This window comes from Solanum lycopersicum, chromosome 12, assembly GCF_036512215.1.
Source record: "Solanum lycopersicum chromosome 12, SLM_r2.1".
Classification (NCBI taxonomy): domain Eukaryota; kingdom Viridiplantae; phylum Streptophyta; class Magnoliopsida; order Solanales; family Solanaceae; genus Solanum; species Solanum lycopersicum.
In genome coordinates this window covers 59,409,136-59,427,869 of record NC_090811.1, presented here as the reverse complement: position 1 = coordinate 59,427,869, position 18,734 = coordinate 59,409,136, and the positions used below count along the sequence as shown (strand labels likewise).

Below are 18,734 nucleotides of genomic sequence, written 5' to 3'. Positions count from 1 at the left end.
TGACATTAATAAAAAGTGCTAAAAATTTTATCGATATTAATGAAAGTGTCATTAATTAAAATCAATATCATGTAAGGTTTTAGGAGTATATATAAAGAGTATTAATTATCACTAAAAATACATATTTAGCAGCAATTAATAAGAATTAATTGTTGCTAATCATCATGTAAAATATGTAGTGATCTCAAATATGGTTATTTGATTGTTGTCCATTTAGAAGATGCGTTTGATTAGAATACTCAAATATGGTCATTTGATTGTTGTCCATTTAGAAGATGCATTTGATTAGAAGAGTCCGGAGCCTAAAGAGTATAAAATATTAACAAAAATTTTTAAGACGGTATATAAAAATTTTATATTAACCAAAACGACAAAATCGCTAGAACAACAGAGATTTATTCCACCAGAAAAAGCAAAAGATGCCACTGCAGCAATTTTACAAAATTTGATTTTTTTAAAAAAATAATTCAAATCGCTACCTAGGCAGCAATTTTCATTTTTTTGTAATTTTTTTCTTTAGAAAATCGCTGCGTAGGCAGTGATTTCATTTTAAGAATTTTTTTTTTTAGAAAATCTTGGCAACGATTTCAATTTTTTTTAAAAATAAATAAATAAAATCGCTACCTAGGCAGCAATTTTCTAAATTTTTCTTTTTTTATTTATATTTTTTTAAAAGAAAATTGGAGGAAAAACAAATTTCATTAATTTTCAAATATTTTTTGAAATTCAAATATATAGCTTATAAGCAAATATGCATTATTTTAAAAAATTAAGAATAAGTAAGGTAACAAAAATATTTTCTTTTAAAAAAAAGATATTATATTGAATTTAAATTTAAACGATGTTTGAGTTTAAATAGAATTCTAAACTCAAATAATTAATTTTTTTAAAAAAAAATTAAAATCGTTGCCTAGGCTGCGATTTCCTTGATATATATATATATATATATATATATATGTATATATATTGTGTCAATTCACATACAAATAGTGTAAAAGTCACATATTACATTTTTATTTTGTTATAAATTGACTGAATTGTAATTCACATGCAAATAGTGTAATATTTTTTTTTGTTATAAATTGATTGAATTGTAATTCACATGCAAATAGTGTAATTTTTGTTTTGTTATAAGTTGATTGGATACAATTCACGTGCAAATAGTGTCAACTCAGAATGTCACGTTTTTACTTCGTTATAAATTGATTGAATTGCTCATTCAAATTGCATTGTAGTTTTTCAATTTTCCAACATTCTTAAAAGCCTTTCTATTTTTCTAATTTTGTAAAGTTTTTTAAAGCCTTTTCTTTATAAGGTGAGTTTGAATTTATTTTATTTTTAATTTAGTTAATTAATTTTATACTTTAATATTATAGTGTGGATATATTCAATCTTTTGATACTTATATTAATGTTAATATTTTTTTTGTGTATATGCATCCGTCAAATGTATTAGTACATCCTGGTCCAGTAGAGCATGATGTATTAAAAATTCAAGTTCATCACCGTTCCGAAGGAATTTGGAATGGTAGCATAAAAGAAGATAGGTCTTGCTTATATACGCGTCGTGGTGATATTAAATTTTGGCAACATATAAAATATCATCCATTACATTCTCGCATCCGTCAATATTTTAAAAATTGTAGATTTAAAGAAATTCTTGATGTAGCATGTGTGTCGTATGACTCCAGATTAATTTCTACTTTAATTGAAAGGTGATGTCCAGAAACACATACTTTTCACATGCGAACTGGCAAGACTACTATAACTTTACAAGATGTTGAAATTTTATTCAGAATGGTAGTAAATGGTAGTCCTATAATTTTAAAAATGGAGCTTATTCTTTAGGAATTATAGGTATACAAGAAATGATATTTGAATTAACAGGATGGTTACCCGATACTGGTTGTGATGTTAGTAGATTGTTAACATATAATTGATTGATTATATTGAAAGTTTGAATGGTATTAATGATCACTCAACTGAGCGTGAAGTGCAACAAAGATTTAGATTATATTTATTACGGTTATGTGGTGGATCAATATATCCGGATAAATCTAATAATAAGATTAATTTGGACATTTTGATTGACATGAGAAATTTAGATTTAATGTCAACTCAAGCATGAGGAGCAACCACATTATCATATTTGTATAATTGTTTATGCCGTGCATCAATGAAAAAATCAAATGAAATTTGTGGATTTCTCTCTTTAGTGCAGGTATACATATTTTTTAATTAAATATTTTTTATATACTAGTAATATGCACTTTTAAATTTAAGTACATTATGAAATATGTAAATTTTTTAGTTTCTTGCAAGTTTGAACAAAGTAATGAAATTCTTACGCAATGAGATTCTTAAGTAGTGAAAGTTTGCAGGATTTATTTTTTCTTTATGTCATACATCAAATCAATACTTTTTATGTTAGGTCAAATCATTACTTTTTAATAGAGTTCAAATCAATAATATAATAATAATATAAAGATATTATACCTATAATATTTAAATGCAGCAAGCCAAATTAAATTCATGTCAACAAATAAATATAAAAGATATATCATAATATTAATAACAAGATAACAAAAATACATTAACCTTAAAAACATAGACAAAATATTTAAAATTGAGTAGGACATCATGCCTTTGTGTGACCTGTCTCCTTACAAACACTACATTTTCTAGTCATGCGAGCCGGAGCTATATCCATATCATTCTTAAGTCGGCTTCTTACTTTCGTATCACTTGTCTATAAATATTCAGTATTTGCAATTAAATTAAAAGGAGCTGGTGCCAATATATTTCATCACCCACTGGGTTAAATGTCTCAGTGTATGTTCGTTTGTAATATTTTTGTACTGTAGAATTTACTTACATAAGATTTTGGCTCGATTCCACGAAGTCCACAAAATTTGATGGCATGCGAACAAGGCATATGATAATTTCTTCATTTTCCACAAGAACATTTCATACCTTTTGCAGTAACCTTGTGGACATTTCCACCTTTACCATCATGAGCAAAAGTAAGAATTTCAAAAACTCCATCACCTGTGTTATAAGTCATCATATCTGTGTGCCTTTGAGCTCTTTGATAATAATCATTAAATTTTTTGTCTATCGCAAGAGGCCATGACATATTACTTTTAAGTAATGCAATTGCAATATCATTTCTTTCGACAAAACGATCAACGAGAGCTTTGAACGTTATTCGAACCATGGCAGTCACAGGAAGCCCCCGAGCTTTTTTCAATAAACCATTATATGACTCAGACACATTTGTCTTCATGACGCCCCATCTACGACCACCATCCTTATACATTGTCCATTTTTCCAAAGGAAATTCATTTAACCATTCATATGCTGCAGGAAACAATGTTTTGATTTGTTGCATCCGTTGCACAAACTTTTTCTTCTGATGCTCAGTAGTAGCCAACCACATTAGTTTTTCGAGTTAACTATTTATAAATTTTTCATTGAAATTTGCTTTTAAGTGTCGAACACAAAATCTATGATATGTGTTGGGTGGACTCAACCAATCATAAGATTGAACGCATTGCAAGATTCCTTGATGACGGTCAGAAATAATACCAATTCCTTGTCGTTCACAAACTACATGTGTCCATAATAACTTGAGAAACCATGACCAAGACTCAAAACTCTCACGTGCAACTAAAGCATATGCAAGTGGAAAAATATTTTCATTCGCATTAATTCCAACAACAATTAACAGTTTGATATCATACAAACCATAAAGATGTGTGCTATCGATAGAAATGACCGGCCTACAACTTTTGAAACCATCAATCCTCTGTTTAAAAGCCCAAAAAAAAAATTTAAAAATTTGCTCACCTTGAATTGTTGTAGAATGATGCTCCCACTCAATAATAGTGCATGGATTGAATAATTGTAGTGCAGCCATGTATCGAGGTAATGCCTTAAATGAACTTTCAAAATCACCATAAACCATTCGAAATGCTTTTCTTCGACCTTTTTGTGTTTTTCAATAACCAGGAGTATAGTAATGCTTTCCTTTGATAATTTCACGGATCATCTTAATATTTATGTCTTGATTTTGCATAACATATGGTATTAATGAAGTGACAATCATGTTATCATTCAAATTAAAACGATCCTCTTTATAGTTATCTGTAAGACAAGTATGCGGTTCAATCATTTTTGTTGTCTTCCACAATACCACTTGAAATCTCTCTAAACCGAATCATCCAATCACACCCAAACTCATGACGCTTGCAAATAACTTTCCAACTTTTACTCTTGGATTGATCACAAAGAAATTCTTTTTTAATAGCAAGACTATATGCTCTTACTGCATAATTCATTTGCATCTTATTCATAAATAACATACCCTAGTTGCATATACAAATTAAATTAATCAACATGAAATAAATAAACAAATAAACAAACAACTACAAAATAATTAATTTTCAACAATCGAACCTGACTGGATATGTTTAGGATTGTTTAAATTTCAAAGTTTCGTTCGAATGGAACCGTCATTTCTCGTGTAGATAAAATCTTCTGCATTTTCTTCAGTGTGATCTAAGTATGGAATCACTGTAGAATGATAATTAATACTTTGATCTTCAACAGATACATTAGGTGCATTATCCACATTATCATCATCACTGTCTGTTAATTCATGCTCAGAAGATTCATCATTGTGCAACTCACCAACTCGTTCATCACCCATAACATTATTATTTACAATTTGTGTACAATAATTCACTGCATTGTAAATTTGATCATACCTATAAAAATAATAATATAAATATATTACATATAAGAAAATAATTTTAAGAAATAAGAAAACATTACTTTATTTACCTATTAGTTGAATCCGATGAGAAAAAATTCAAATGTTTGAAATTTTGGCTAGACTCTCCCATAATGGCAAACTTCAGTTCGAAATAATGATCGTCAATTTGAAGTAATGATCATGAATATATATATATATATATATATATATATATATATATATATATATATATATATATATATATATATATATATATATATATATATATTGTTGTTTATGAAACCGCTACGTGAGAAGCGATATTTAAAAATATTAAAAAAAAGGAGCTAAAATCGCTACACTAACAATGATTTTATATTTAAAAATAATAATAATTTAAATAAAATCGCTGCCAGTGCATCCATATAATTAACTTTTTAAAAAATAAAAAAAATTAGAAAACGCTGCTAGAGCAGCGATTTTTTTAAATTAAAAAAAATTGGAAAAAATCGTTGCATGTGCAGCGATTTCATTTTTTAAAATTAAATATTTTTTAAAAAAAAATTAAAATCATTGCCTAGAAAGCGATTTAGTTAAATTTTTTTTTTAGAAAATCCATTTTTAATCGCTCCTAGGCAACGATTTTCATTTTTTTTAAAAAAAAAAATCGTTTCATAGGCAACGATTTTTATTTATTTTAATTTTTTTTTAAAAAAATTGAAAATCGCTGCCTAGGTAGCGATTTGATTTTTTTTTAATAAAAAAATCACATTTTGCAAAATCACTGTAGTAGCAACAATTTTGCTTTTTTCGGTGGAGTAAATCGCTGCTATTCCAGCGATTTTGCCGTGTTGTTTAATATAAAATTTTATGTACCGTTTTAAAATTTTTGTTAATATTTTATACCCTTTAGGCTCCGGACTCCTGATTAATTACGAACAAAATTTGGAAAGATAAGTACCACAATTGTGTTGTAAAAAAATAATTATGTTCACGTTATAGCCTATGCTTCACATTGGATCTTGTAAAATTTGTTAGTCAATATTGTTCTATGATTGAATTGATTTATAAATTTCTATGGGCTCACTCCTGTCTGCAAAAATCCAAGAAACTCTTCCAACTTAACTTTCAATAGGTTGGCTCATTGTTGACACTTCCTATTACAAAACACATTTCTTTCCTTTGATAGTACCTTTAACCACAAGGTTTACAACACTTTTGTAAATTTCACAAGCTCTAGGTGTAAAAGTGGACAGACAACTCCCGTTTTAATAAGACATGAAGCAATGTGGACACTAAGAAAACCAGAGAGCAATACAAAAGTGTACACACATGTAAAATCAAGCTGCATTCCTTACAATTACTAGATGAAAAAACAATTCTTAGGCTACAAATGATATTATGCTATATGTGTTTAATTTCATGGTGGTTTGATATTATTATGATGGAGTCCGGAGACGGGATAGCTCCAGATTTGATAAAAATCTCAATAGAAATCATAGGTTTCTCGGTAATGCAATAGCTAAAGCAATATACTGAAAGGGTAGTGATATTGGGTGTGTTTGGTGTGAAGGAAAATGTTTTTCTAGAAAATATTTTCCTGAAAAATAAGTAAATAATTAACTTCTCTTCTCATGTTTGGTTGGTGATTAGGAAATATTTTTATAAAATAATTTTTATTGTTTGATTTATGAATGAAAATATTTTGAGAAATATTTTTTATTTTTACTATATTAGAAAATAATTTATGAAATTGAGAATATTTTTTTTAAAAAAATAAATTTTTTATGGGGTAGGGTGTGGGGTTAGAGGTGAAAAATAAAAATTTAAAGTTGAAAAATATTCTTTTGGATGGGGATGGGGGGCTGGTAGGGGGGGGGGGTTGAAATAACAAAAATTTGAAGTTGAAAATATTTTTTAAAAATAAAATGAAAATTTATTTTAGGAGTTGGGGTGGGGTGGAGAGGGTGGGGGGAGGCTAGGGGTGAAAAAATAAAAATTTGAAGTTAAAAATATTTTTTAGAAATAAACTTAATTTTTTTTGGGGAGAGGAGGGTAGGGGGAGGGGGTTGTAAGGGGATGGTGGAGTCAAGCGTAGGGGTGGAAAAAAGAAATTTTGAAGTTTGAAAATATTTTTTTTAAAACAAAATTATTTTTTTGGGTGGGTGGGTGTTCCGGGGAAGGTGGTGGGGTCCGGGATCGAGGTGAAAAAATAAAATTTTGAAATTGAAAATATTTTTTAGAAATAGATGTTTTTAAAAAAAAAATTGTAATTTGAAGTTGGAAGATAATTTTGGAAAATGTTTTTCTTAACTTTGAAAGAAGTCATTTTCCTTAATTTTGAGGAAAATGAGTTGATATAAAAAACATTTTCCAAAATTTTTTTTCCAACCAAACATGAGAAAATTGGAAAATATTTTCCAGAAAATGTTTCGTCATACCAAACACACCCATCATATTTACAAATTCTGTCAATCTTTTAAAAATTATTTCTCATGTATTGAAATTAAAATTATTTCTCATATATTGCGATTATTATAGATAAGACTTGTTGTGAGAGTTCTTTAACAATGTGAATTTCGTATTTTACATGATATCTCTATTTGAGTAGCCTTTATGTCTTAACTTTTGTTTCTTGTCGATTACTACTTCCACCTTCATTTTGTCCCTTTATGACAAAAGGTTATACATTAAATAAAGGGAAAACGGTCAAAAATACTTTTAAACTATGTGAAAGAAATAAAAATATCTTTCGTTTATAGTTTGACTCAAAAAATATCTTTATCGTCAATACTTTGGTTAAAAAATTTCCTTAAACTATGCGAAAAGAACAAAAATATCCTTTGTTTGTAGTTTGATCAAAAAATGCTCTTGTCATCAATATTTTGATCCAAAATTGTCATTATTGTTATTTAATAGGTCAAAAACCTCATTTTTCAAATAAATGTATTATTATTTTCTTTTGACACATTTTTTTTTCAATTAATGTTTTTAAAAATATTAGTTAATGTTTATTTTACTTTAATTCAAAAATAAAAATAAAAAATGAAGATATTTTTATTGTTATGTAAATGATAGATATACTATGATCTTACATATATGACATATATTATCTATGAAAAGTGTACATGAAATTATTCTATTTTAATTGATAAAATAAGATAAAAAAGAAAAAAAAATATTTCCTACACTTTTATTTGTTAAGTAATTTCAAAAGAAAGAAAATAAGAATAGTATTGCTTAATAATATTTTAATTAAGAGGAAGATTGTCTTTTTTAAAAAAAAATACATTTATTCAGGAAAGAAGACTTTTTTTAGCCATTTTGTATACTAAATTATTGACCATTTTTCCTTAAATAAAATTTAAGATTTCAAAATATATAAATTGTTTGGCTTTGTGCCCCGTGCAATGCAAGGGCATATATATATATATTTCCCTCCGTTAATTGTGCAAAGCGCCAAAATTTTTCATCTGATTAAAAAATCAAAAAGAAAAAAGCCCTTTCCCATAAAACCCTCTTTCAACCAAATTCTCAACGATGTTCTGTTCCAGCAATTCTCAACGAAGTTCTTGGTGAAGAAAAGAATAGCAGAACTTCTGGTGAAGAAATCTCTCTAGTGAAGCTCGTTTGTCTTCTTGGACATTGATGTCTTTTACTTCAGTTGAAGCTTAACTGGTCTTACGACAGCAATTTATGGGTATAAAGGTGAATAATTTTGATCTATTCTCTGCTGGTTCATGATTTCTAAGTCCCCCATTGAATGATTTTCGAGAAATTTTAAAGAATACTACATTGGTCTGTCTTAAATCTACGTTGTTTGCTCTAATCTAGGTCTGCCATATAATATATTTGTCGATTATAGATTGTATTTCCTGTTTGGTGTTGATTTGACAACTCTTAAGCACAAGTCTTTGAGAGGGTGAATTTCAATTTCATAAGAGAAATTTCAATTTCATAAGAGAAATTTCAATTTGTAGTTGATTGTTTTCCTCAAAATCACGCACAGGACATATTTCAGGCAAAAAATAAGTCTAAGATACTTGTCTTCTTTTTCTATACAATAAACTGAATATAATGGACTTATCAGATTTGAAAAACTCAAGTTGCAAATTCACGGATTGTCCGAATTTTGTTTGTTTTCACAATCAGGTCATTCATATATACTTAGGTTTAATCTCGCTAACTAGGTCCAGTTTTACTTCATTTGGTACACCTCCCCATTTTCACCAATAATATGCTCAGTTACCGTGATATTCTCTACTTCTTTCCCTTCTGTCTATTTATCACCTTCTGATGCACACAACTCTAAGAGCTTTGGCCACAGAGAGACAAAAATAAATTTTTCTTTTTTGAAAAATAAATAGTCTTTTGGCAATCGAGATTGTCCTCACAATCAACATCCAAATTTGAAGGGCAAACTTTGTTAATCTATGTTGAACAGAGACGGATGAGACAATGTATAAGTTATTACTACAAGTGTTTTACTTGAATGGGACAATCTCTTATTAAGTGTCACGATTCGAAAGCATCCCCTAAAAGTTAGGAGGAACCCTCGTTTCGTGACTGGGCGTACTTGACCTTTTGGGGTCTTGTAAAGACCTTCAACTAGCATTCATTACATATGACATGAAAAGTAGTGCGGAGTAAAAACTTTTCACGAATAAATTAATAAAAAAGAAATCTTTCATAAATACTTAACAAATCTCCTCGTCACAAGCCAAACTTAAGACACAACATATAATATCTCAGGGACATGACCCTTTACATTGAAATTAAATACATATTAAGTCTTAATAATAAAGCTGGAAAACAATAGACTATGTCCTCGGATATAGGAGGACATACCAATTCTTGAGAGAGTGAATTTCCCAAGCTTCGCCTTCGAATCATTCAAAAAGTCTTCAACCTATACTTAATAAGGTATAGAAAAGTACGGGGTTAGTACAAATAATGTACTTAGTATGACATATGCATGCGAAAAGGGACATTTTAGTAAAATTACTTTTCATGCAATTTAAGTAAAATATTCAAGAATACAGAAGCAAAACATCATAAGAAACATCACTTAACACCTAGATAAGAGATTCCATAATTTAAAACCAAAAGGGACCATTTACAGTAACTTCCAAAACTTTACAGTAAACTCCAACCAATATTACAGCGAACAAATTTGAACTTTAACAATGAATCATTTAAGGCACTCACAATGAACTATCCTCTCCTAAATGAGTGAACTTCCATGGCCAAGCGAAAGAGAAAGTGAACTCATTTTCCGTAAGAGTTTCCTTACCTCGGGATCAATGTTGTTAAAAGCGCAGAAAAGCGCGCTTCAAAGCGAGGCGACCCTTGTGCGCTTTTTTAACTTGAGGCGAGGTGATTTGAAAAAAGCACTCGCTTCAGAGGAAGAAGCGAGAAGCGACGCTGAGGAAAAAGCGCGCTTTTTATAAAAAAAAGCGACAATTAGAGTGTTTTTTTTAAAAAAAATTAGGTTTTTTTTTAAAAAATCTGAAATATAACTTCTCTCTCCTCACAACTCTTCTTTCCCTTCTCTCCTCGCGACTCTTTTTCCCTTCTCTCCTCGCGACTTTCTTTCCCTTCTCTCTCCTGAAGCTCTCGACTGAGGCTGCTGGCTGCCGCCCTTCTTTTTCTCGTGAAGATCTCGACTGAGGCTGCTGGCTGCCTCCCTTCTTTCTCTCCTCAAGATCTCGACTGAGGCCTGCAGGTAATTTGTTCATCTCTTTTTTCTTCTTCTTCTCTTCTTTTCTTCATCTCTATCCTCTACTGCCTGCTCTTTTCTTCTTAGTTCTTACTGACTGCTACCTCTGTTTTTTTTCAATTTTTTTGTTTTTTTATTTTATGTTTTTGTGATCAGTGTGTATGCTAGCAGCCTTTTTTTTATTATTTTCTGAAACTTCCTTTTGTTTGTAGTATTTTGTGATTTAATTATGTTTTTGATTTTTTGCTTTATATGTTATGACTTGTGAGTATTTTTGCCTAAGTAATTTCTTTCAATCTAAGACTATATTACCTCTTTTTAGTTATTTAATATTTTTTTATTTTTATACTAAATGTCGCTTTTTTAAAAAAAGCGCGCGCTTCGCTTCACGCTTCTTGCTTCTGTGAAGCAAGCCCTCGTCGCTTTTTTCCGCTTCTCGCTTCCCAAAACACTGCTCGGGATTATCCTAAGACAAACTAAGGTAAGAGTAAGACATGAAGAAAGTATGCATATGCCTCCTTCAATACACACCAAAGCAACCCTCAAGACTACCCCTTTCGGCTAACTCAACTCGGGAGAAACATGCCCCTCAATCAATGGCAAGACATTAAAAGACACCCAACAAACCACAAAAGTCTTCCTTTTCGGAATGACTACTTAGTGCAATGAGTAGATAGCATCTCATACCACCACCTATCCTAAGTAGTACATTCTTTTAGAAGGTTTGACACCAAGTCTTCCCTTTCGGAAGGTCCTACCTAGTGCAATGAGTAGATAGCGTCTCATACCACCACCTACCCTAAGTAGTACGTTCTTTTAGAACACTTAGTTTAATCAATTCTTTTGTGGAGGGTTAGCTTAACCGACATTTACCATGATAGTTAGACATGGAATCTCGACATTAACCCCTATCGTATGAGGGATCCTCACTTGCGTAGAGTAAGGTCATTCTTTTTAGCTTTTACATGGCTTTTCCAATGGCTACACCTATATGGGTGCATAGTTAAGGGATAAAGAGATTTCTACTAAGTAATCATTCTCTACTCATGAGGAGTACTCATCTCAAGAGGTACATTGGAATACAACATCTCAACTCACGAAGTGTAATCACCCCTTCTTCATATCCTCTCTGTGCTAGACATAACCCCTACGGATTCTAAACACTTTAAACTATAGGTTAAGGATAGCTAGTGAACACCATATCTCAACTCACGAAGGGCATTCATCCTCCGACCTATCTTTGAAAGCTCTTAGGATGTAGTGAGGTTGCTACTAAACACTTCGTCTCAACTCACGAAGAGTGTCCACCTCAAAACTCCTCTATTTACTAAATTTAACTTCATACATTCATTTAAATGTGTGTGAGTACTTGTGAGCACATCTTGCATATAAATATCATTTAATTAACATTAGCTTCTATACATGCTTTAGTCCTACATTAATCAATTTACACACTTTACATGCTTCACTAGTCATATACTTTACCTAGGCATAATCTAAATGTAACGACCTGTTTAGTCGTTTTGAGCAGCAGATTTTATTTCTGGAAAAACAGGCTGAGGCGACGGACCCCACGACGGACCGTCATGGGCACGACGGACCGTCGCAGAGTCTCGTTTCAAAACACTTAGAAAATCTGAAATTGGGTACTGAAAATCGACTCTCTGAACTTCGTGACGGAATGGCAGGACGGACCGTCACAGGCGTGACGGACCGTCATAGATTGTTCAGTGGAAATTGACTCTCTGACCCTTGCGACGACCTGCAGGACGGACCGTCGCAGGCACGACGGCCCGTCACAGGTTGCGCAATCCCAGTCTGGGTCGGATTTCTTGATACGTTTTAAGGGACGTTTTTGACTATTCTTGCCTTAATTATAAAGTTAGAGGGTTAAGGATTATAAGTCTAATTACTTGGGGGTTAAAAGAGTTGACCTTAAGTTAATTAGTGGGGTATTATTGCCATCTTTTATTCTTAATTATATACTAATTAGGGTAAAAGAAAGAGGGTTTGAATAAAGAAAATAGAAAGAACAAGAGAAAGAGAGAGAAAGTTGAGAAAGAGAGAGAATCGAACGAGAAGGGAGAAACAAAGCTTTGGGAAAATTCTTGCTTGATTCAATTCTTCGGTGGAGGTAGGTTATGGTTTTCATGCTTTCATAAGTAAACTCTTAATAGTGAATGATATGTATTGGTATTATTGTAAACCCTACTATATGCTTAATGGTATGTTTGCATGAATATGATCATGTGATTGTGATAAGATAAGCATGATGAAAATATTGAATCCCAAATCTTGAAAAGAAACTTTAATATACATTATTAATGATGATGCCTTGGTATAGAAGAAGGCTTGATGAATTAAAGTAATGGGATTAATGATGCCTTGGAATAGAGAAGGCTTGATGATTTACAGAATGATATTAGTGGATCGGAGTGTCACGTTCCGACACATAGTATTAGTGGATCGGAGTGTCACGTTCCGACACATAGAATTAGGGGATCGGAGTGTCACGTACCGACACATGTAGGGGATCGGAGTGTCACGTTCCGACACATGTAGGGGATCGGAGTGTCACGTACCGACACATGTAGGGGATGGAGCGTCACGTACCGACACATGTAGGGGATCAGAGTGTCACGTTCCGACACATGTAGGGGATCAGAGTGTCACGTTCCGACACATAGAATTAGGGGATCGGAGTGTCACGTTCCGACACATAGAATTAGGGGATCGGAGTGTCACGTACCGACACATGGTAGTAGGGGATCGGAGTGTCACGTACCGATACAAGAGGAAGAAATATAATGAATCTTGAAAGATGATAATATACTCAACTTAATAAACTTAATTCCCAAATGAGTATGGTGTTGAGGCTTGAGCCCTCATGGATGAACTTGATGGTACTTATTGATGATTATAGTACTTGTTGTTGCTACATGTTGAGTTTTATAGTTGATTTACGATAATATTTGATATATACTGTTCCCTATTTTGAGTTGGCCGATGATATCTACTCAGTACCCGTGTTTTGTTAGACCCCTACTTTTATGTTTTTCTTCTTGTTATTTGTGGAGTGCAGCAAACGTGCCGTCATCTTCGACTCAACACTAACTCAAGCCAGTCTTCGTCACACCGGATCTTCAGGGTGAGCTAACGCTTCTAGCTTGGACTGGATCTTCTCCTTCATGTCTTGATGCCTTGAACTTCCGGCATGGACTAGCTTCTTATGTATTTTTAGCTTCTTAGAAACTCTTAGAATTAGTAGTTTAAAGTAGATGTTCTTGTGATGATGACTTCCAGGTTTTGGGAATAATAGATGTTGAATAATAATAGTTATTGATTTTATTAATGAGTTTAAGTCTTCCGCATTACTTTCTGTTGATATTATATTGAAATGTTAAGGTTAGATTTGGTTGGTTCGCTCACATAGGAGGGTAAGTGTGGGTGCCAGTCGCGACCCGGATTTGGGTCGTGACACATAATCTAAACCAAACATGCAATTCAACTTCACAAAACACAAGACAAGACTTATCTTCAATATCACTTCATTTCATTTACTAGGCCTTCAAAGCCATACTCACAAAACATACTAAGTAATATCAAGTTCATCAAATAAACACCGCCACCAAGAATGTGGACCATACCACTCAAGAGCAATTTACAATAAGAGCTGCAATATAAAAAATTCACCATTTAACAAAGCCATAATCAACTATAATCATTTTCTTAATATTTCATCATAATAAGGCCCTTAGGGCAGTAGCTAAACCAACATGGAAACATAAGAAAACCAAAGTTCATACCTTACCCAAACATGCTCATTTAACCCATTTCTTAAGCTAAAAGTTTGAAATATGCATATACATGAGTTCTTAGGTTTTTAACGTTAAAATAATCAATTCATACAATAATAAACGCATTCAAACTATTAGAACACTTTTAAAAGAAGACTCATACTTAAAATCAAAGATAGAAGGAATTTGAGTTTGAAAACCCTTTTTGAAATCCTTTGGAAATGGCTCCTTGAATGGAAGAGGGTTCAAGGATGGATACCATACCTCAAAGAGAAGGAAACCCACTGATTTTGGTGAAGATACACGTCCAAACCATCCCTCCTTGCCTTCCTTGAGTCATAGCTTCAATGGTGACTTTGGGAGAGTTTTCTTTAGAGAGGGAGTTTTAAAATATTTGAAGTGAGGGGTCTTGTCTAGGTCTAGGGTTTAAAACTAACTTAATATATCTTAAAAACACTAAAAGTATATACCTAGGGTTATAAAAGACTTGGGGTGAATTTACATAAAACACCCCAAGTTGGCAGCAGCTTTCCACAGCTTTTCGAAGTGGCCAATCGACGACCCAAGCTACTGGGTGTCGATGAGTCGACGACCCGTGCTGTTGGGCATCGATGGCACGAGGCTGGTTCAAGGGAGGGCTGGACCTCTCACCAAGTATGGAACGACGGCCCCAGTCGACGGGGCGTCGATGGGCCTACGCCCAGTAGATTGCTCCGTCGTTTGGGCAGTGTTCTTGGTAGTCTTGTCCAATTCTTGGGCCCTTCATCTAGGGCCTTGTGGGTCCTAGGTGGGCTCGTGACCGGACATTAAGCCCCTTAACTAAGTCGTTTAGGTATTAGGAACACCTCACATCAGTTTTAAGCAAAAACGAACACGTAAAGCTCACTCAAACACATCAAGACGCAAGAACACTATCTAAGGCACACCTTCCGTACGTCATGAACGTTTGACCTCCAAACCTAACCAAACTTCACACACTGCCTAAGAACACTAATATAACTCATTTTAACTTAAAATTAACTCAAGATACAACCATGAGGCTCTAGTTCACCTTAGTTCATTTTGGGGCGTTACATTAAGAATGATTATGATTTTGCTTAAGTTACCATATCACATTTGCTATGAAAGATTACTTGTTATGGAAAATTTATAAGTTAAGCTAATTTCATAACTATCAATGAATAGAATTCGAAGTATTACTAATCATGTCACCTATCTGCACAAATGAAAATTTTGATACAAAATGATGCAACAAAATTACTAGTTAGAGGGCGAGTTGATAAGTTAGCTGAAGGAGTAGCAAGACATCAATGTGGAAAAGCTCTCAATACTCTTAATCTATGGATTTGTGTTTCGGCGCTAAGTCAAAATTATACTAGTGAAATACAAATTATAAAATTGTGAGCTTTTTTTGTTGTAGTAGAGAATAAAGAGATGGTGTCTTCCCATCCTTATTTTTTTTTGAAACTTCAGGTTTTAATTAGTTTTGCTTCTGTTTTTTTTCATTCATTTGTATAAAGTTTCTTAAATGGTAGAAGCTGCTCATAACTTAACTTGTAAATATTTTTTTATTCGATTGTTAATACTGTCATTGTTTGGTGTTGAATTGATGTGGAGGTTTAATATTTGATTAATCTAACACTTCAAAAGGTTAAGTTCTCTTGATATAGCATGTACTGATTATTTAAAATTTAAATATTTTCAGCTCTTTGTCTCATATAACTTATATGATTATTAAAGAGTTAATTATTTTGTTTGAAATTTTACAGATAAAAATGTGATTTGTAAGACCTTGGTGATTATGTTTAAGTGCAGGTGTACTCTGTCCTACTTTTTAACTTCTTTAGTCCTATTTTTACACAGATTTGAATAGTCATGAGTCAACAAGAACCTTCAAAAAGAAACAAAAAAGCAAAAATACGACATTTGCTAAACCAATATCGTTATCATTCTAAGCAAATAAGAGTTATTGACAACAAATGAAATTGTTCAAGATATAGAGTACGAGAAAGGGCATCTGCTTAAACTAATTGGAGTACAACAACCAGTGGCACCACAATCTGAAGCAAATAGACAATCTATAGAAGAGCAACATGTCTTGAGCAGCCTATTGAGGAGCCGCCTTTCGAGGATCAAGTGCAAATGAATTATGTCACTCCTCAAACAGATGATCAATTTCAAGAACAAGGTAAGATATAATCTTAGAAACCTATTAAATGTATCCATGATTAATGTTGGCCTTCTTTGGTCTCTATATTGGCTTGAATTGAAACTTGACTAATGCTGTGAGTTTGATAGTTATAGCAGCCTTTCAAATTTGTTTACTTGCACTTTTTATTAAGTTGGACTTGTTAAAAAAGAAATATTGAGATATTGACCTTGTCTAGTACACTATATAGCACTAATATACCTTCGGTTAACATTATAGATTCATTTCTTTGCATAAAATCTCTGAAACAAATACTAAGAATCGAAAAAGCTGATGAATCCACACACTGCTTGCAAAAAGAGTTTCGCTTTAGTCCGTAATAAACTTGTGTGTTAACTTATTTATTATCTAGTCTTAACATGACATTTAAACAATCTCTAACATACATTTCACTGTGACTGGGAGATAGATAAGGAGACAGTGTCATCTAAGGATCTCTTAGTGGTTACAAGAAGAAGAAAACACAGGCGTTTATACAAGAGTTCGAATGCGGGATGAATTGATACTAACATATTGACAGGATTGTCCATCCCTTCGCCAAGAGAACATAATTATGTTCAAGGGGCTGAGCAAGGTTAGTGTCGCTTATTCCATGTTTTGACTGTTTCTTCTTCTTCTTATTTATGTTTCTCTTGCAACTCTATTTCCTTTCTCTGTTGTGACTTTGTTTATTTTCTATTACTCCTTTTTCTTGCTGTTCTTCTTCATTTTTCTATTGACGGTGATGTGGATGGTGTGGTGAATTATGTTCTTTTGCTGTGGAAAAAAATTGTGATAAACGGAAAGGAACTAATTTTGGTGATAATGTTGAAAGATATAGCGTGAAGTACTGATTTTTTTTTTTTTTTTTAAAATGTGGCAGTCAAGTAATTTTAGTGGTTGTGGCAGTCGAGTAAAAAAAGTATTTTTGAATGGTACTTCATTGGAGTAATTTGTTTTTGTATCAATACATTGATTGAAGCAAATTATTGAGCTTGTCTTTGTTTATTATATGTTGATTGATAAGGAATTGGTAATGCCCTGCTTGTCTTGGCCACCAGTATATCCATGACCTTTTGAATTAACATGGTGGATTCTCCTAATTGTGCTAATTTCATTGATAAATTCTTTCCCGGAATCGCGTAGGACTTTTACTGCAACATATATTTCACTGAAAAGTCTGCCTTTGTATACAGTTTCATAACTCCTTTCTCCTTATTTTTCATTAAAATCATTTGTTATCTTCTTAATATCAGTATAAGAATATAGTGTTGGTTTGATGGCCTTGTAGTGTTCCAAAAACTTTTCAAGTCCAACTCGACTCTCTCTTCCATTTGTACTTGTCAAATATAGCTTATAAAGTGAGAAGACAATAATTCAAACAAGCATTGGGCTGTCTGTTAAAGTGAGAAGACAATAATTAGATAAATAACATGTCATAAGCATAAAGAAAAATCAAGTAGGAAACTTATGGAGTGTGAACTTTATCAAACTAACTTCCAATCAAGGGCATCTTAGATTTAATACCTATTATGGACAAAGTGTATATATATGAAGTGCTTTTTTTTTTTTTATCAACGATGGAAAAACTAGAAAGAAATAAAGACATACAAATTTGTGTATATTTGTGTTTTGGTAGATTGGCTTCTATGCAGTGGTCAAGATCATAAAGGTGAATTTCCTTTTAGAGATAATCAATCTTTTTGACAACTTAGTGAAGAGACGGGAGAAGATCAAGGATGGTGTCTTTTTATTGTTACATTGCAATTCAAAGCAAGGATAGCCACAATGTTTTGGTTGATGACTGAGTCTGAATGGGAAATGAACGATGGTTCATTGCTTTTGTAACTCCATCTTCTATTGTTGGCCAGGTTTATTTGAAAAACAAGGCATTAACTCCATCTTCTATTGTTGCAGTAACATATAATAACTGTTGCAAATGCCATTGAGCGACATTTATAATCATTTAAAACTGTTGGCAATAGCCACGGAGCGACATTTAAAATTGTTGCAGTACTATGTAACAATCATCACAATAGAATCAAATGGTTGTTGAATAGAGAGGAATTGTAGCCATAGCCTCGAAAAACTGTGGCATAAATTTAAACTCCGACGGTTCATAACCGTACTAATACGACACTAACCATGGGAAACTAATTAAAGTGAAAACCGTGGCAATAGGTCTACCTACTACTACGATTATGGGAACCGTCACACATAACTGTAGCAACAGATCTATTGCTACTCGATCTGTTGTAGCGGTCGCCTTAATCGT

At 32.4% G+C, this 18,734-nt stretch overlaps 1 long non-coding RNA gene across 2 annotated transcripts; it reads left to right on the top strand.

Moving 5' to 3' along the window:
- Nucleotides 1-8,197: 8,197 nt before the first annotated feature.
- Nucleotides 8,198-18,464, top strand: LOC101252367 (uncharacterized). Of its 2 annotated transcripts, XR_011213498.1 has the most exons (5): nt 8,198-8,463; nt 13,557-13,622; nt 16,135-16,459; nt 16,890-17,054; nt 18,099-18,464. It is a non-coding gene; the product is annotated as an uncharacterized lncRNA (long non-coding RNA). The 2 variants fall into 2 exon arrangements; XR_738922.4 differs by lacking the exon at nt 13,557-13,622.
- The last annotated feature ends 270 nt before the right edge of the window (nt 18,465-18,734 follow it).